Consider the following 20,231-nt stretch of genomic DNA (forward strand, 5'->3'; position numbering starts at 1 on the left):
CATTTAGAAGTCTAAGTAAATGTACATTTATACATCTTATTATTTAGACATATAGTACTCAGTGTGTTAATGAATGCTTTATTAGCATGTATTCCTACTGTAATTCAGGATTAATTCAGGTAGTTATAAAACATTTAGTTGTCAGTTCATTATTTTGTGTGCTCATCTAAAGTGAGGACTATTTCTGTCTCGTAAAGCTTTTGCAAGGAGATTTAAAAGCTCAATCTTCTAAACAGAAAAACTATTTTATTTAAACTATAAAACATATTTATTTCAAAATGCAAAAAAATTCAACTGTACAACTGATAACTTGGTATAAAATGACCTCTTGAATGTCATAGAAAATACAAATTCCTGTAGACCTTCAGAAAACATAAAGGTGCAGTAAAATGAAACTAAGCCTCTGCAATCTGATATAAAAATGATATGTAAAGTGTAAACATTGCTGAGTAAAAATGTACCAGTGCCAACACTGGATTACAGGAGTGCCAAAATACAACAAATATGTTTTTTTCATAAAACAATAATTATAATAAAATATTTCACAGTGTCAAAACTACATCAGTACTAACTTTAAAACATTAGAGAAGAGCAGTGCAGAAGATAACTGAGCATAAATGTACATTTAAATAGTTTATTAATCATTTACTTGCACTTTCTGATCTTATGAACCACTTACAACTCCTACATAACTGGTTTGTAAATAATGCAATAATTTAGACATTATGAATTTATCATTAATAAATTATGAAAATACAATTATTAAACACGTTATAGATATGCTTATAAATCAAGAATAAAGTATTATAGCTTTCTATTATTTCTATTAATGCTTCATAAATTATGAATTAACTATTTACTAATGCTTAACTAAAGTTTTATAGCATGCAGTTATTATAAAGTGTTACCCAATCAATTATATTTTATTATATGATATGATTCATATGTTTTTTTTTTATTTATTTTTTATATGATCGTTTTATTATAAACATGGCGATTGTCTCTAAGGTGGACACCGAACTTAATATTTACCATCTGAATCTAGCCATGTCACTTAATAAATGGAAAAGTCAGCCAGCTGACTTTCAGCTATTGTGTCTTTAAGCCCAAATACCATACTTTTACATATTCTTCCATTATTGAAAAACTTTTGCTTTAATTACCTTGAACAAAACTGAAAATCATTAATTAGACCTTTGTCTCGAAATATAGTCAATAGTTTTAGCGATTCTCATTTGCTACTTAAATCCACAACATTTTTAAAAACATGAAATATTAGATCAAATTAGTGCATAATCAGCTTTGTGTTTCTGCCTGTGATCAGCCAAATTTCCACATGCATCTTGCAAAGCGGATGTTTTGGAAAGTGCTGCGGCAAGTTTTTGTGCCATCTAGTGGTATAGAGGAAAGTCAAATCAAAGGCACCTTTTACCCCGGTGTGCCTTTAGTCCCGTTGTACCCTGCTAGCAAACAGCCAATATCCTAGTAATATGCATGCTAATAGGCAACTAGTTAATGGTGAGAATTGGGCCCTAAACAGTGTTACTGCAAACTCTTTTAGTAAAAAAAAACAACAACAAAAATAATATGATCTAAACATATATAATATGTCATCTGTCAAGGAGCCATGAAAACAAATGGAAAACATTCTCCCATTCATTTCCAGCCATCTCCACCCACATCAACCTCACCCAATGGTCTTAAGAAGAGGTCTTGAAAGCCTGGCGTTGAGCTCTGAGGCTTTGACAAGGCCAGGTGCCACCGGATCAGTCTGAACATGGCTGAAGAAATGAGCTCACAGTCCCTGAGGCAATAAGTGTTGAGCTGATTTGTACAGCAGCACAAGCAGGTTTTGAGGAGACAGTATTGAGACCTAACGCAAACTGCATTAATGTTAAGACGTTAGTGCTTCAAGCAAGTTTCTAGCCCCTCCAGGTTGCTTGCGTGTGTGGTTGTGTTCATAGATGCCACATGGAAACAAATACAATACTTTTTTTGTTTAAGATGTAAATGGGATGATTGCGCAACACTTAGCCTACGTGAGATACTGCTGCCATGTGTGCAAGTAGCAGAAACAACCAGGAATACCAGAGTTAACGTTGAAAACGTTTAATTTGAAAAGGTATGAATGACGTTACAAAACATGAAAAATTATAAAATGTAAAAGGAAAACATAAAGAAAACAAGAGTGTCGCCAAGTCAATGAAATAATCAAAACATAATTCCCATAACTATTTTACCCAAACCTCTAAAACTACCTACCAAAATAAAAATGCAAAAACAAAACCGAAATCTTCAGCGTATACGCCGCCTTAAATAAACTACGCTGACTAAATAAAAAAAACAATATATACAATGCGTGGCGATCACTCTCCGACTAAATAATAGAAAACTACCGTGGTCTTTAAAGATGGAACACGCACGCATACACACTAAAAAAAAATGGTTCTTCAGCGGTTCTTCAGGGGTTCTTTGCGGTGGTTAAGGTGCTATATAGCACCACTACCATTTAAAGAACCTGTTAAGCCCAGTTTGGTTCTTCAGCGGTTCTTTGGGGTGGTTAAGGTGCTATATGGCACCTCTTATGGTTCTACACAGCACCATTTGACAAAGGTAGGTGCTATATGGCACTTAAAGTGGTTCCCCTATGATTACAAGCCAATTAACCACTTTTAGTGCTATTTAGCACCATTTTTGTTTAGAGCAGTGGTTCCCAATCCTGGTCCTGGGGACCCACAGCTCTGCACAGTTTGCATGTCTCCCTCATTTAACACACCTGATTCAGATCATCATCTCGTTAGGAAAGAGCTCTGAACTGAACTGGGTTTGTCAGATAAAGGAGACATACAAACTGTGCAGAGCTGTGGGTCCCCAGGACCAGGATTGGGAACCACTGGTTTAGAGAGTAGATCACACGCACTACGAACTTCTAGTGTTCTAACTCTAAACAGTGCATCCCATACTAACAAACCCTCAAAGGAATGTTCATCTCTGAACCCTTGCGAAAGCAAAAGCAAAAACATAATCATAAACAACCATAAACGTGATCATGATCATGGTTTCAACAAACAACTCAAGGCATGGGAAGTTGGCTGAGATCTGGCGCTGATCTTTCTCGCTCTTGATCACTGGGCCTTTCAAACCCGCAGAACGTCTGTGGATTGGTGGAACGTCGTTTCTGATTTTAACGTCGTGACGTCACATCTCTTATGGGCAACCAATGATCACCACCTAGGAATAACGAATAGAAACACGAACACAAAAGAAAAATACGTGAAACGTAACAGTTCCGTTTTTTTGTTGTTGTTTTTTTCAGTATTTTATGGACACCAGGAACACAGCAATAAATGCAAATAAAATGCAGATCCAAATATTTGTGTGTTATGATGACAGCTTATCATCTTGTGGGTGCAAATTCTTCTATAGCAGTAAGCTAGTTAAATGAGGTGGATGAATGTCACAGATTGTGTTGTAGAACCCACACAAACACGATGATGAATGCAAAAAGCAGAATTTAATAAATCCACAGGCAATAATCCACACGAAGAGAACAGCATGCAACACATCTAGCGTAAACAAGACCAGAAAGCAATAAACAGAAACAGAGGAACTTTTGTATACATCCAAACAAGGATAATTAAAGACACACACCTGAACTGAATGACGAAATCAAATTAACAACCATGACAACAAACACAACAGGGGAAAAGTGCAAACAGAAACAAATTCCAAACTGAGTGAGATTTAGACAATGCAACACAGACATTCTCAAAAAATCATAAACAAATATATGCATAAAGCATACAGATATGACCCACACTGTTTTTAAACGTTGTTTTGCGCAGTAAATTATTGCTTGTTAAGAGCGTGAAACCGCCGAATTTCAAAAAACATTTGGATATCAGTTTGATATCAGATATCAGTATTAGGCCTAATGGTTACATTTTTAAGTTACTTTTGTATGATTTTTTAGAACCATATTCTTAGCTGCTTGATATTACTGATAATAACATTAATCAAACTACCCAGAAATAAGAAGCCCTGAGGTTTTAGATCAGTGGTTTGTACATAACTTTAGATCAGTCGTTTGTTCAAGAGAATCTTGTCGGAACGTTAGTCAAAGTTCTGTGAATGTTCCGTCTCATCTGGTTTTGCTTCAGGACCCACATTTTACATTGAATATCATAATATAAAAATCTATAAAAATAAAGAAAAAAATCGATACCTTACATTTTATCCATCATCTGTTAAGAGTGAGAGCTCAGTTTGATCAGAGTCTGTTAGAGTCTGTGTGTCCTCATTTTGCACATCTGTTTCCTTTTTTTTTTTTTTTTTACTGATGACAGGAAGGGAAATAAAAAATGTAAATATGTTAATATGGGCAGCTTTGCAGCAGTCTCTAAGCAGCATCTCCTTTTGTTTTCTTTCATACTGAGATGACGTGTATGCATACAGATCAAGCAGCATAAACTCAAATGACTTTGGAATGTGTTTCATAATGACCTAGAAGAAACAGTTTTAAGCTCTGAACGTTTGTGGTATGCCGTTTTTATTTATTTATTTATTGCACCTCAGATGCTGGACTCCTGTGACAAGAATGAGATATATAATAAGCTTGCATGTACCAGTACTGTAAGCTGCTTAAAGTATTATACTTTAATGTTATTTCTGCCTCACACTTTGAAAAGGTAAGTAGTACAGTAAATAACTACTTTAACTCATTTAACTGATTTATTATAATAATTTTTTTGTCCAAAGTATTCAGGGACTGCCACTGCATGAAAAGGGTTGAATCTGGTCATATATGGCCATGGTAAACTGCAGTGTAATTTCAGGTTTGCTGGATGTATGTGGAAAAATCCTGAGCCAAATTACTCCGAACAGTAAATTTCCAGAAATACCCAGATACTTGGGCCACATTTACACATAGCCGGGAATTTAGAGAAACTTATATTTCTAAAATATTAGGGGTTTTCGTGTAAATGAGAACTGGGTTTTCGTGTAAATGAGAGGCCAAACCGCAGGGAAATATCTGCGTCTTCCCTTCGTGTAAACGGGGCCTGTGTACACGGACATATCCATGAAGTTTCATGGCCATACACAGCTGAAACACTGATGGCTGTCAGGTGTGAAGACCTTTCATATGTTAATGACCGACAGTTAAGGTGTTTGCTGTGCTCTCAGATGGAGGGAGGAGGGTGAGCCAGGGAAGTTTCACAAAACAGCCTCAAACTAGTCTTAATATTATTGAACTCAAATATAGCTAGCTTTATCAATTTTGACAGAGCCATTAGAGAGCATATCTATGTATGCTTTATAATTTGAAGTCATCCGCTCTCCCCAACTTCATTCTTCCTTCCATATTATTTCACTGAAAATAAAACCTGGTCCTTAACTGGTGTAGGGGGAGAAGTGGTTTATCTAGCAGTGTCTCTACAAATAGGGATTAATATAAAAAGTCACTTATGACATGGGCAATAACGGTGGAACTGATCAACAGTTATTGTTAGTCAAAACTAGCAAAGAGTATTTATATATGAATAATTATAAACTATATAAATAAACAATCGTAATAAACCAAGATATATCTCCCCTGAGAAATATGTTATGTAAAAATGTGTCAAACAGCCCTGGTCTTCCATATATCTTAACTCCTCATCCACAAACACACACACCCACTGCTGCAAATACTTTTGTGTTTTAACTGATCTGAGGTCATTCACACTTCTCGAGGAGTCGTTCAAACGCACCAACAGCTACAGACTGAAACACTGTAATCCTGCAGAGTTCGACATCATGCACAATGCAGGATCTATATTGTGTAAAACTACTATAATGTGTCAAATTAAATATAGGCTATTATATGTATTTATTTTGTATTTTTTCTCAGGTAATGTTTCCTCTTTTCCACAGTATCCTACACACAAGAGTGGGTCAACTAATCTTCAGAGATAATAAACAGTAACAGAAGTTCAGAGGGTTGTTGCAATCTTTTAAAATCCATTTGTGTATTGTTTTACCTATCCAATTAAATATTTTCTGTTACTAAACATATTTTATGTCTTTTACGTATCCTGCAAGATTCATAATGAGGCTATGAAGAAGTATTAGATTCATCCCGGGAAGGCCCAGCTGAAACACTCAAGTGAGACAACAAAAAGTTTAGAAACTGACATGATGCAACTCTTCTTAAATAGGCCATTATTTTGTGTTATTTTCAGTGGTTACATTATGTTGTTTTGCCGTTTTTGCAGAGGTCAACAGAGACAAACACAGAAAGACCACTGTGAAGGACAGAAATGGTGGAGCTCAGTGTAAGATGAGGAAGATGTTGTTGATGTGGATTCACACACGAGCTACAGTGAGTAGACTGGCACACATCATCTAATGTGTTTTTTACTGCCTTTGTTTGAAATCTTTAATTAAAATTATTTTTTAATGTTGTTTTCCAACTGTTTTATGGTTTAGATATTACTATTTTTCCCTAATAAAGACAAACAATCAATTATTTGTTAAACTATATATTTTTTCTATCTGCCCACCTGGCCTGCAACCAATCTAATCACTCACATGTAAGGATTTTGGGAGGGATATATTTTAAATGTAACCAATAAAGTCATTTTGCTGCAAGGGTTTTGGGCGGGAGAAATTTCAAGTTTACCAATGAAATGACTTTTGATTTAAGTCTGTTTGCTCAGTGGCCCAATAGCGGTCTGGTTAGGGGGTGGGTCTAGCCTAAAAGCAGCCAATCCAGTTTAACATGACTGATCAAAGCGGAGGGCAGAGTGGCACAAAGGTGTGAATGTCCCCCTGAACAATTTGTATTTAAGAAGATTACTTGCCATAATGACAAATGGCTGTTGCATGTACCGCAGTAACATACATCCAAATTGGTACATTTTCGTCAGTATAGGGACCTGTGATATTCCCCATATCTGGTCAGTAATACTCCTGAATTCGTCCGAAAATATGTGGTGTATACAGGCATATACTGGTCCGTATACACCTCTTTTCATGCAGTGTGTCCAATAAGAGGAACCTCGAGTTAAGGCCCGTTCACACCAAGAATGATAAATACAAAGTTCTGTCATGAAACTCTAGATGGTGCAGGCTGATAGGTCCTAACTCAATTAGTCAGCGATCACATCATCTACATGCCGCAGCTGATTGGTTGCTGTGGCATCACACATAGCATATCTATTCTACCAAGAGCAAATACATTAACATTACCACAACCATTACCATGCCAATGAGAGTTGTCATGACATAACTATATTGATAACTATATTAGTGGACACCGTAATCGTTATAGTTGTGGTGTGAACTCTGCTTTTCTTTTATATTTAGAGCGATTTTTAGAGCTATATCTTTATCAATATCATAGTAACCGAATGAACGGGCCTTTAATCTCACTTTAGGGAATAATGCTGATAGCTCATATAGTCTAAAATTCTGAGACCACATTTGTAACACTTTATTTTGATGGTCCACTTTAGACATTCTACAAACTTTGCAACTACCAGCCAGCTACCAGTTATTAGAGTATTAGGGTACGTTTACATAACAGCCTTGTACTAAAACGTTTTTCCTTTAGATTTATTATGTACAGACGACAACATTGTCAAAACAATCCCTCTTCACACGGATCCACGAAAACTATTAAAATGCTGTGTTATGCATGTCAGGCCAGTAGTTGGCACAGTCACTAAAGAAAAACTACACACCAATAGACTGAACATGCAACACGCTGTTATGGACTGCTCCGAGACACGAAGGTTGAGGATCCAAATGCAGTTTATTTAAAGGGTTATCCAGAATCGTAATCAAAATCCAGGCAAGGGTCATACACAGGCAGGCAATCCAAACAAACAGATAAATCCAGAGGGTGAGGCAGGAACGGGAAAACCAGGACATGGGCAGAGATCAAGAACCAGGAACAATGACAACAAAGGAAACGCTCAGAAATGCAGTGGAATAACGTACAAGACTTCACAGGGAATGATGAGGTGAACCAGGCTTATATGGGGTGATCTAAACAATATAATGAGACACAGGTGAATGTGATAATCAGGGATGATGAGTCCGGGCAGTGAATTATGGGAAATGTAGTTGTGAGTGAATAATGATGGTCTGATGTGGAGTGCCCTCAGGTGGCTCTCAAGGGCACTCCAGCTGATGACCGTTACACACGCATGCGCGTATTTCACAAATTCACATTTTTGTTGTTTCCACGGAGACATTAACAGAATCGTTTTACAAAACTTGCACTTTGAAACCCATTTTCATTTTGCATTTCACGGCCCCCAAAATGCCATTGTAAATGAACCGCCAACACACATAAAAGGTTTTCTATTTGAAAACGGTGTTGTGTAAACGGCCCCTACATAGACTGTCAGCTTTTGCTACATTCTACTGACTATAACTTAACAAGTACAACTTATTCTACAAACCCTAATCCTACCTAAAAGTCTACTCTAATGAGATTTAGTAGATGTAGTTGCAAAGTTACTTATAGTAGGTTTAATGTCTAAAGTGAACCATCAAAATAAAGTGTAACCCTTTTCTAAAGAATTCTTTGATGAATGGAAAGTTTATTTGAATATTTTATTGAAATATTTTGTGACATTATCCCCCGATTTCACAGACAAGGCTTAAGCCTAGTCCCAGACTAAAATGCATTTTTGAGCTGTTTTAACTGAAAGTAACTTGACGCATCTTAAAATATGTGGCTGTCATTGTTTTGTCTTAAGATGCACACCAGTAATGTTTTTTTTTCTAAGGCATGCAAGTTTATAAAAGCTACTTAAAGGGCACCTATTATGATTCTTTTCACAAGATGTAAAATAAGTCTCTGATGTCCCCAGAGTGTGTATGTTAAGTTTTAGTTCAAAATACCCAACAGATCATTTTTTACAGCATGTTTAAATTGTCATTTTTTGGGGCTCAGAAAAATGCGCTGTTTTAGTGTGTATCCCTTTAAATGCAAATTAACTGCTGCTGCCGGCACAGGGGGCGGAGCCTCACAAGCTTGCGCTCAGAGGACAATCTCATCTGATGATATCAGAACAGAAACTCTCAGTAGCGGTGTTCATTTCGACCCGGAGTCGTACAATAATGCCCACAGAGCCAGAGAATATATGCTGTATGGAGATAGAACAAGTATAGTTTAGTTTAATTATGGTTATAATTTACTTGTCATCTGCTTTTATCCACTATTAATACAAGCCTGCTGTAGCAGACCTCGTCCGAATGATGACCAAAATATACTGATGAGTTCAGTGAATTTTATTGTACCTCACACACAAGATGAAGCGTTAGTTTTACTCCAGAGAATCACAGTAAGAGCTGAATAAACACAGTATAAGAAGTGAGCATTAAGTCTTATCCATAAACTCTCTCTCTCTCCCTTTCAACATAACGTTACACAGCGAAGTACACAAAACACTCGTTACAACTAACAGTAAACAAATATAAACACACCTTTTCAGTGGGTGCTGAAACGTTTTACGTTTATATCCGTAAAACGACTCGATGAGCTGTCATAAAGAGCGCGCTCTCACTTTCATTTCTGCCGTGATCAGTAACGTTAGGACTGTCGCTCTGAAGACCGTAAGCTGGATCACAAACAGTACAGATCCATCCTCGAGTAACAACGAGAGTAAATGAAGACTGCTATGTTCATTTTTACATCCAACAACAAAACACCTCAATCGCTTAGGAGACATTCTACAGCTGCTCAAGTGTCGAAACAATGGCGGACTCTGTGTCCAGCTCACTCAGGGCGGGTCTATGCTCAAACTGCAGTGTCAATCAACAGTCGTGGAAGGGGCCTGTGCAATTCTACGTCACATTGCATAGAATCTTAGAACAGCTCATTCTGAGACAGTGCTTATGATTTATTGAGATTGTAAAAAAAAACACTGGGTGGATTTTTATCATCTAGGGTGGTTTTGCTCACACACTACCAACACACATTTATGTTCAAACACCATGTAAAAGTGAATTTTGCATAATAGGTGCCCTTTAAATGTCCTAATTGAACAGGCCTAATCCTGGCTTAATCTAAGCCCTGTTGTTGAAACCAGGCCTAAAAAATTACTTTACTGTCATTATTATTTCATTGAATGCCTCCTTGCTGAAAAAGAAAATACATTTCTTTAAAAATATTAAAAAAATATTAAGACCCCAAACTTTTGAACAGTAGCATATGTTAGCATTTTAAGTGTTCACATGCTTGCTGAACTGGTCAGCTCTGTGGGTGAAACAGAAAACACTGGTAACAAACTCATTTAATATGTCTTCATTTGCTTAGTGTTTGTCTCTTTTCAAAGAGAGTGAAGCGATTGAGAATGCCCGTGCGCGCTATCTGGATCTTAATGATATGATCGACAACTTCGCACATCAGAGGAAAGCCCGGACAATGCAGCTATAATGTAAGTGAGCATCTTTTTTTTATGTATTTGGACCTAGGCCTATATGTGTAGCAGTGACAGTAACAGTAACAATGTGTTATTATGGTGCGCCGTCACCAGCAGTTTTTTTTTTTTTTTTTGTGCGCGTAGCGTCATCACGTGTTGTAGTAGTTGCCTTGATAATCCTTCTTATGGGCCCGGTGTTGGCTCGTTACGTCACTGCAGTCAGCGCTTTCATTTCAGTTATACGTCATTTCAGTGTTGTCAAGGAAACATGACAGTGGCTTTGACAACACATTTACAATGTAAAATACACATTTCATTCAATATAAAGAAAAAATGATCCCTCTTTTGTCTGGATTATAATAAAAGAATAACTTCTCATTGAAAAACAATTGTATTTGATATATGAAATATTTATGTGAGAACATTGTAATTCAGATGCTTAGCCTATTCATATTTCTATTTCAATTGTTCCTTAAAAAGTACTATGGTGTTACCATGGTAGCACCTGTTTTTTTCTCGTTCTTACATGTTGCTTTCTGTCTGTGAGATTAGGCAAGCAACATGTTTGCCCAGCTACCTGAAGTGACTCTCACTGATCTGAGTAATGCAAGGCTAAGCAATCCAATTAAATCTACAGTCAAAGCCTAACATCCTCATCGTGAATGTAAACACGTTTACTGTAAGCAGTGCTGCGTGTACGCATGAGAGGAGGAAGGATGGGAAATAGAGATATAGAGAAGGTACCTTGAGAATACATAAACACTCAGAGGGGAATTCAGTAAGAATCAATTGTGCCCGCTGATAGGGTTGTCTGTGTTGTTTCAACACCCAATTCACTAAAGGAATTATATAAATCATGTAATAGCACATGCACATTCAAAAATAAGTGCCGAACAATAATTGCACAGAACATTCACCATTTTGCATTTCGATTCCAACACAATCTCATGGCAATTCATGGTAACACTTTAAAATCTAATTCTGTCATGGTTCATAATTAATGCGAATAATGCATAACATATAATTAATTCTAAAGTAAAGGTAAAGATAACTCACTAGTAATAACTCAAGTAATTCAGAAGGAATTACTAATTATTTGGATCAGTATTCTAAAGTGAAAAGCATGATAATTCCCTAATAATGGCCAATGAAGTCTTTGTAAGCTTTTGAGGTTTTTGTAAGGTTTTGGATAGTAATGACTCAAGTGTTACTACATCCTTTTAAAAGAATATTCACATCATACGAATCCATATAAAAAATTGCCACCTCTTAAATAGTAAAGTTTTCCTGTGAGATTGGGTTGCCGGTTCTGGTTCTATTTGGTTGTGGACTGGAAGATTCAGTATAACACAAAAATCTGACATTCTACTTTACTGTGACTCTGCAGCATTATTTCTACTCCAAACCAGTCACCTAAATCAGCTCTTTAAAATGCAGGAAGCGTTGAAAATAAATGGTGCTGTCAGCCTGTGCAATTAATTTTTAGCGTGTCTGTCAAAGTCCTTATGTGCAATAAACACTGTATGCAGCATTGCAAAAATGACACAGTGCACAACAACAGTCAACATTGCACACGGTACTCATTCTTGAAAAATAGTGGCAGCAATGAGTGGCTGAAAGAATATATGACCCATATGACCTACAGTGCTCTGAGTGTAATAGGGGTAATGTGTTTAGCACAGATCCACAGACAGAACGGATGTTTCTTATCTATCATCCACCTGACTGACTTCTAGTAAAAGATTTTTCCCTTTAGGCTCCATTACAGAGAGTGAAACAGCAGTGGGATAAGAGCTTCTGTGTTTGCTCATCCGTGTGTGAGGGGCCAGAGAATGAAGCTTGCCCCCTGCTTCATTGCCTGCTCATGGGGAAGGTGCCAGGCTGGCACAGGACGTTCAAATGACTCAAAGTCATTGAGATAACATTTTCCCAACCTTAATGTTGAATTTAAACAGCTGAGAACTGAGATCCTGCAGGGATCGGAAGCTTGTTTCCGGAATAAAAAATAAAAAAGGGAATCGCCACTTATCTAAAAGTTATTAGACTTTTTTCCCCCTCACAATTGCAAAATTATATATCACAGAGAATTCAGAGAGAAAAATGTCAGAATTGTAAGAAAAAAATGCAAGATATAAACTCACAATTCTTTAAAAAGAAAGTCAGAATTGTGAGATATAGATTTGTAATTACCTGGTGGAAACAAGCTTTGTTTTATTGACAGTGTTTTACTGAATAACAAGGGCACACAAAATCAGGAATACAGGGAGGAATAGTGAGGCAACAGTCAAACAGGGGGATCAGGGATGGGTCCAGACAGGTACGAGGGAGTGCTATGTCAGCCCAACAGGAGGCGTCGGAAAAGGGAAATCTAGAGTGAACGGCAGAGCAGATCCAAACAGCGACACTGGGAGAGAAATTAATGAAGTCCGAGGAGAACGAGATAGGTGAAATGAACACCTGGGGATGTAGCAGGGGATGGCAGGGGAGGGAGAGAAAGTGAACCGGGTGAGGAGAGATAGGGACCTGGCGATGGTAGCTGGAATCCTTTGTGGCAGGTTGGCAGGGAAGATCCAAAAAGGAACAGCAAGGGAGCAACAGGAAGGACGGGATCTGGAAGACAGGGGAGCTGGGGAGCTAAAAAGAAAAGGGGAGGGGGAAAACTAAACTAACCAGACAAGAGCTCAAAAACAAGACTAGAAGCACATGATAAGTAAACAAAATTTAAAAAATAACCAAATCTAAAAAAACTTCAGATAGATGGCAGGAAAACAAGACAAGACTAAGACTAAACCTACAGCAAGAACAAGAACAAGATCAAGGTTAAGGTAAACACAAACAAGAGCCGGGTAAACTCAGCAAAGCAGAGATTCAGTCTGGCACAGGACAGAAAACAAGAAGGAAATATGAAGGGTGACAAACAAACGAAAACAGGTGTGAGCCATAATGAAATAACAAGGCATCAAGAGGGGCAGAGTAACAATTGACAATAGAGCACATGGCATGACAACACAATCACCATGTGTCAGCCATGTGGTTGAGAAAAAGGACAAAATAGAAGCAAGCACTGAACTGATCAGACAGGCACCCTGACAGTACCCCAACCCCCCACATCTTTGGGAAGACCATGAATCCTAAATATGTGATCAACTACCACTAGACCAGTTTCCTTGGCAAAGGGCAATTTGGGAAGGGAAAGGGGAATGAAATGAGCCGCCTTAGAAAATAACAGTATTGCTCTTGGAGGTAGGGAGGCCAGTGACAAAGTCCATGACAATACGGGACCAGGGGCGACTGGGGATGGTCAGAGGCCACAGCAGACCAGCGGGAGGCTTGTTATAAGTTTTGTTTTGGTCGCAAACCGAGCAAGTAGTTTGTTCCTCGTGGTAGGCTCAATTCCTCTGTCTGTGGGCTCTGTTTCATTGTCCGTGCGGCTGGGTGACAGCAGGCTGGGCTCTGGATTAGAAGCGGAGCTGGTGACCTCCTCCTCAGCGAGGCCGATTGTCAGTGGTGAATCGCAGTTCACCAGCACCCACTCCATGTACTCTGCGAAATTCCCCCGAGGACCCACATCGGGCAGATGTGCCTGGGAGAAGACGCTCAGCGATCAATCTAGGAAGCTGGTAATGCACGGCAGGTATAGAAATCCATTGGTGTGGGTCTCGAGGGATTGCTGCTCCTGCTCCAAGCATAACAGTTGGACTGCCGGTAAGTCCATTCTTGTTACTCTTTTAGTGGGTCCGTTCTTTTGTCACGGGTTGCTTGTATAAACATCATGAAGACGGAGAATCAGTATAATAGTATTTAATATTAAAAGATCAGAAGATCAGAGATATAAACCAACATATACAATATAACACTGATGAGTACAGACTGAGAATGAAGAATAACTTTTTTTTTTTTTTAAGGTTTAATACATGGAACAAACCAAGGGAACTAATGAGATACTTAATGAGACGAGAGGTGAACATAATGACTAATCACATAAACTGAGAAACTAGGTCACAGGGAATCAAGGAAGACGGAACCAAAATACAATGCAACATAGCCAAAACAGAACATATATATAAGCATAAGCAGATTGTACGAAAATGAATGAGATTTTTTTTTCCAGGTCAAAATTCAATTTTCAATGCTAGATTTTCAATGCTAGATATATATATTTTTTTACACTTTATTTCGATAGTCCATTTAATTTGCAGATACATGTCATCTAACTCTCATTAGAGTATTAGTAGACTACAACAACAACAACAACAACAACAACATTTATTTGTTGGGCACATTTAAAAACAACACAAGTTGACCAAAGTGCTTTACATGTCAAAAAACTACTCAATAATCAAACAAAAAACAGCCTTGTTGAGCTTAAATGTCTTTTTAAAAACATACAAAAAAATTATACCAACCCCAAACTTTTGAACTGTGTATAGTACTGTGGCCGAGAGAGCTCAACGCGCTGCAACTGAAGAAAACCTAAAAAAAAAATTAAAAAAACCCGCAAAAAATCTTCTTCAGTTTTACAACACAAGACAACACAACATGTGTGCTCCAAAAACTCACAACACAACCTAACACAGAAACACGATGCAAATGCCACGGATCACAACAGAAATGTTTCCAGGGGACGCCAATAAGTGACGAACCCAGCTGGGACATGCATAGCTCAAAGTCTACTTTTTTATTTAATAAAAAAAAAAAAAAGTATTACTGTTGTTTTGTTGCAAAACATACAGAGATGACATGTTTATGACACATAACTTTGTATACAATATACAAAATGTATTAATATGTTCAATGTCATCAGAATACAAATGAGAAAAGAAGAGTCAACAATGAGTTGAAAAATGTATTAATTAATTATTTAATAAAATAGAGAAAAAGACCATGAGGGTAAGATATTAATATATACATCAGTTACATTGTACACATTTTGTCATGTTATGTTTAAATAAGTTTCATAAGAAATGTTAGGTAATGCATGGTCCAAAAGATGAGACGCCAAGTTTTAAAGTTGAGACACTCACACGCATATTTTTAAAACTTTTTTGTATGAAATGTATATTTATTTGCAACAGTTATGTTAACAGCAATAATAAGATATTTCTGTTGTAAGAACAGCTATTCAGCTGATGGACGTCGTGTTGCGTTGTCTTGTCATGGGAACATCCCAGGTGAAAATAATGAGGAAATTATGTTGTCTTTCGTTGCTCCCTTCACCAAGTGTGTTCCAAACGGCTACATAATGGCACACTAGTGCCCTGCTCACTCCAAAGTCCCCACTTCAAGGGCTCTGCCCTTCTAAGGGAGTAGGGCATAGGGATGCTCACAAGCAATAAGCATGTCCCAGCCGGGTTCGTCACTTATTGGGGTCCCCTGGAAACATTTCCTCTGTGGTCTGTGCTATTTGCAGCGTGTTTCTGTATTTGGTTGTGTTGTGAGTATTTGGAGCACACATGTGTTGTGAAACTAATGAAGATGTTTTCTTAATTTGCGGGTGCTTTTCTGTAAATTAGTAAATTAGCCTAATTATAATCAACACCTGCAAGACAGTGTACACTTTGAAGAGTAAAAATTACAGACGGTTACATTAATTCAACTTTATTAAAACTAACTGCATAAATGGTAATCAAATTGCACTTCCAAAAGTCATACATTTGTGGAACATTGTGGAACCGCTTCAGGGCAGTGACGAGTACATATGTAGTGCAGTGGTTGTCAAGACACCGTTGGCACAACCTTAAGCAATGGCCCTGAACGGTGGTTTAATGTCAACATTGTGACAACGCTGTAACAACCTTCACCACACAACGTATTTATAGCAACCTTTTGGCCATGCTGATAAAACGTTGTTATAAGGTTGGGTACGTTGTGCCAACGTTCTGTGTTTGCTGGGCACATGCATTAAACTGAAGCTGCTCCTTGCATGTTTCGACTTTCAGTATGTATTCACTTCGAATATTCACATTTAAATCAGAAATATCTGCTTTCACAGCTGCAGTTGTTGTAAAGTGATCTGCCAGGTTAAAGTCACTCGCTTTGAGCAGAGTGTGTGTGATCAGTGAACGAAGCCCTGAGAGAACATCTCCAGCGAGCTCTGGTGAGTGCAGCAGACTAGAGGACAGTGGGGTTAATGGTTAGCGCATGCATATTTCATGCCCGTATGAACTCCAAATTCAGAGGATGTGCAGTGCTATGCTCTCTTACTCACTCTGTATTTGTGCTTAGCATACATTATCATGCTCGATGTATTCACTCTTAGCAGTCAGTAAGTTAATGAGTGATCCAGGTTCTTTCCGGGTTCAGTTCTAAGAACAGTTAGGAATGAGAATGCAAAGAGAGATCAGACAATTTGAGATTGTGTGCTCATACATGCATAGGGCCTCTTGCACCAAGCCTAGTAATTGTTCTGGGCATTGCTAAATATATTGTGCCAGTTATAAATTACTGACTACCTCAGTCACCCAAATTGTGCTTTTCTATTTTTGTTTTTTCCTGTCTGGATGCAATTTAAGTCTCCCTATAGTGCCGTTCGTCAGTCATTTGGAGGTTGTTAAAGGAGAAGGCACTGCAGTTCTTTATCTGACCGAGGCAAAATGAGAAATTACATGGTGCTCATTTAAAACATGCTCTGTCTGAAACCACTGGTTGTTGTAGCGAGGAAAGGACTTCAGAGAGAGATTGTGCCCTCTTGGGTGTTTCATCATTCACTGTTTTTAGCTTTTAGTTCAACATGGTTTGGCAGCACTGCATTGTAATTCCTCACACATTCTGCTCAGGGTTTGTACTGAACCTTTGGCAATGAATTTAGCCTAAACAAATCACTTTATGCAAAATTGTTTTGTAGATCATTTTAGATTTAGGTGCACTTTTTAGTAAGATTTCCACGTAAGAAATTTTAAAATAAATAAAAATAAATATTTTTAGTGATGAACACTGAAAATATAACTGACAGCGATGACAATTGAATATTTTGAATGATTTTAATTGAATTTTGTTTGTCTCATGTATTTTGACTTTGTATAGCCTGGTTGCACTATATCTATTGTTGTGTTTAAAATTGCATTAGTTTATGGTGTGTGTCGTACTACAGAGCCCCTAAAGCAGGGATCTCCAACCCTGCTCCTGGAGAGCAACCATCCTACAGACTTCAGTTCTACATTTACATTTAAATTTACATTTAGTCATTTAGCAGACGCCTTTATCCAAAGCGACTTACAAATTAGGACAAAAATTCAGCGAGTCATCATAAAGAGGCAAAAACAACAACAACGCAAGAAGTGCTCAAAATACGAAGTTCAGGTATTATTCAGAGTAGCATAAGCCTGATAAGTGATGTTTCAAAGGGAAAGGATTTTTTTTTTTTTTTTTTTTTTTTATAAGGTTAAGTGCTCACGGAAGAGATGGGTTTTCAGCTGTCTTTTGAATGTTGTCAGGGATTCTGCATTCCGGATGAGGGTGGGGAGAGCGTTCCACCAGCATGGAACTGTGAATGAGAATGTTCTGGAAAGTGATTTTGTGGCTTTCTGTGATGGAACCACGAGACGTCGCTCGTTGACCGATCGTAGGTGTCTGGTAGGGATGTAGACTCGTAGGAGTGAGTGAAAGTAGGAGGGAGCTGAGCCTGTGATGGATCTGTAAGCAAGCGTCAATGCCTTGAACTTGATGCGAGCAGCGAGAGGTAGCCAGTGTAGAGAGGTGAACAGAGGAGTGACGTGGGCCCTCTTGGGCTCGAAATCCGAACACCTTGATTAGCTGGTTCAGGTGCAATTGATTGGGGTTGAAGATTCCTGCCCTAAAGGGACATTAGATGAGAAAAAAATTAGATGGGAAGAAGTCACCAGTGCTTAAGTTCTCTCTGTTCCCCTTAGTTTGTTGTCATGGTGGTTAATTGATTTGTCATTTAGTTCAGCTGTGTGCACCTCGTTATCACCAGTTACCTGAGAGTTATATTAAAGTACTTTTGATCCTTCATTAAAACTATTTAGAAATATAAAATAATAATAATAATAATCACTTAAAAATATAAATAATTTAATTAAAATGAAAAAGAAAACTGAAAATATAAAAAGCTAAATTAAAATATTAATACAATCCTGTAACGGTATATAAACTTAAATAACATTGATTTGGACCTGCTGTACTGCTTTTTGTAGGGAAATGCATATTCAGGCATATTCTGGGTTTATGTTGATTGTTGTTTCATGACAACATCAAAGTTGTCCAGTTTTTGCAGCTGTGGCGAGCAGGATGACGCTGAGGGCTGTGGGAGAACGGCGCGAGGCCGGTGGCATGATTACTGATGAGCGACACCTGCGCGACGCAGAAGTCTTGTATCTCTCACGGAGAAGCGGAAGTATAAAAGGAGGAGCGACGACAGTGAAGAGCGAGAGAGGAACAGGCCTGGACTATTTTATTTGATGTTCTGCTTTAATATGTGTGACAGCTGTCATCCGTGAGGGGCTGCTGTCTTTACTTTCATTTTGTATTGATTTATTTTTCGTCACTAAAGTTGTTGACCGGTGTAAATGTTCACCGGTTCTGCCTCCTTCTTCCTACAACAACGAACATTGCTACAGCAACATTTCATTTCCGTGGTGCAAAAGCCTAAAACACACTCTTACCTAAAACACTAACACTATTGCTGCCTTTGAACCACTAGTATTTCCTTTAAGAAATACTGATCTATTTGAAAATGTTAAGTGTTCTTGTATAATCTACGACTCATTTTACAAGGAAAAAAACAACTTTGATCATGTGCTGAATTGAAAACTGCATGTTCACATACTCAAATTACACATCTACTGTATAACCTCTTTTGAGAATAAATACTGGTAATAATATTTGCTTTAAGAAATGCAACCATTTCATATAACAATAAAAGCAACAAAAGACTGTCGGAAGCCGGCAATGATGAAGACTAGCTGTAATATATGTGTTTGTAACCACAGCCTGCTGAGGATAATTACCACATAAATGCTTACCAGCCACTCAAACCAGATGTGTGACTCTTCAAGACAGGGGGAGGGGTGGGAGAAACAAGAGTAGAAGGAAGAAAGAAAGATACAGAGGTTATATCGGGCCAGTTTTAATGGACGCGTTGTATAACAGATGAGGAAAATATGCAGAAAGTACCTCCACGCTTCCCTGCTTGCATGCACAAAATACGCATAAACAAAGCAGGCTAGAAGGCCGTGTCCAGATTGTCATTCTGAGCAATTCATTCCACACTAGATGAATTCACATGACAAGATGCGTGTTTGTGACCGTGTGGCATGATTATTAGATGGCAGGATTATTCACTTCCCGTTCCTCATTGGGATTCCACTCAAGGCCACTTTCATGTTGGACCAGCACACATAACGCACGCAGTCGTGTCCGTCACTGCCTTTGTCGCCATGGTAACAACCTAGTTCCCGTCGGTTAAGGGGACAGAGCGAGCTGGATCGTCTAATCACTGAGAACTTAACAAACAGTCAGAGAGCTCTAAAGATGGGAGGTGTTACACTAACATTTCCCACCTCCTCTCAGTACTTACAGCAGCGGCCTACGGATAAGCAAATTAGGACTTCTGTAGCTAAAGCAGCTAATCAGCTAATCCATGAAGGGAAATTTGTTTTTGTTTTTTTGCCTTAGCTTAGGCTGAGATGCTTTGCCTACTGTAAAACAAAAATAAGAGATCACAAAGAACAAACATACTTTGATACTGAAAACAACGGTGGGCTGGGTAAAAATACCAGAAGGCATTAGCGTAATGTTAACACCGAAGATAACACTTTATTTCAAAGCCCATTAGTTAGGAGTAGTTAATCTGGC

At 38.1% G+C, this 20,231-nt stretch overlaps 1 long non-coding RNA gene across 1 annotated transcript in view; it reads right to left on the bottom strand.

The window, feature by feature from the left end:
- Positions 1-2,912: 2,912 nt before the first annotated feature.
- Positions 2,913-20,231, bottom strand: part of LOC309503187 — a 28,889-nt gene continuing 11,570 nt past the window's right edge. Inside the window, exons 2-3 of the long non-coding RNA XR_014207544.1 lie at positions 4,226-4,336; positions 2,913-3,231 (exon numbers count right to left, since the gene is read on the bottom strand). This is a non-coding gene — a long non-coding RNA (uncharacterized lncRNA). The remainder of the gene's footprint in view (positions 3,232-4,225; positions 4,337-20,231) is intronic.

This window comes from Leuciscus leuciscus (assembly GCF_965113295.1).
Source record: "Leuciscus leuciscus genome assembly, chromosome: 7".
NCBI classification, from domain to species: Eukaryota; Metazoa; Chordata; class Actinopteri; order Cypriniformes; family Leuciscidae; genus Leuciscus; species Leuciscus leuciscus.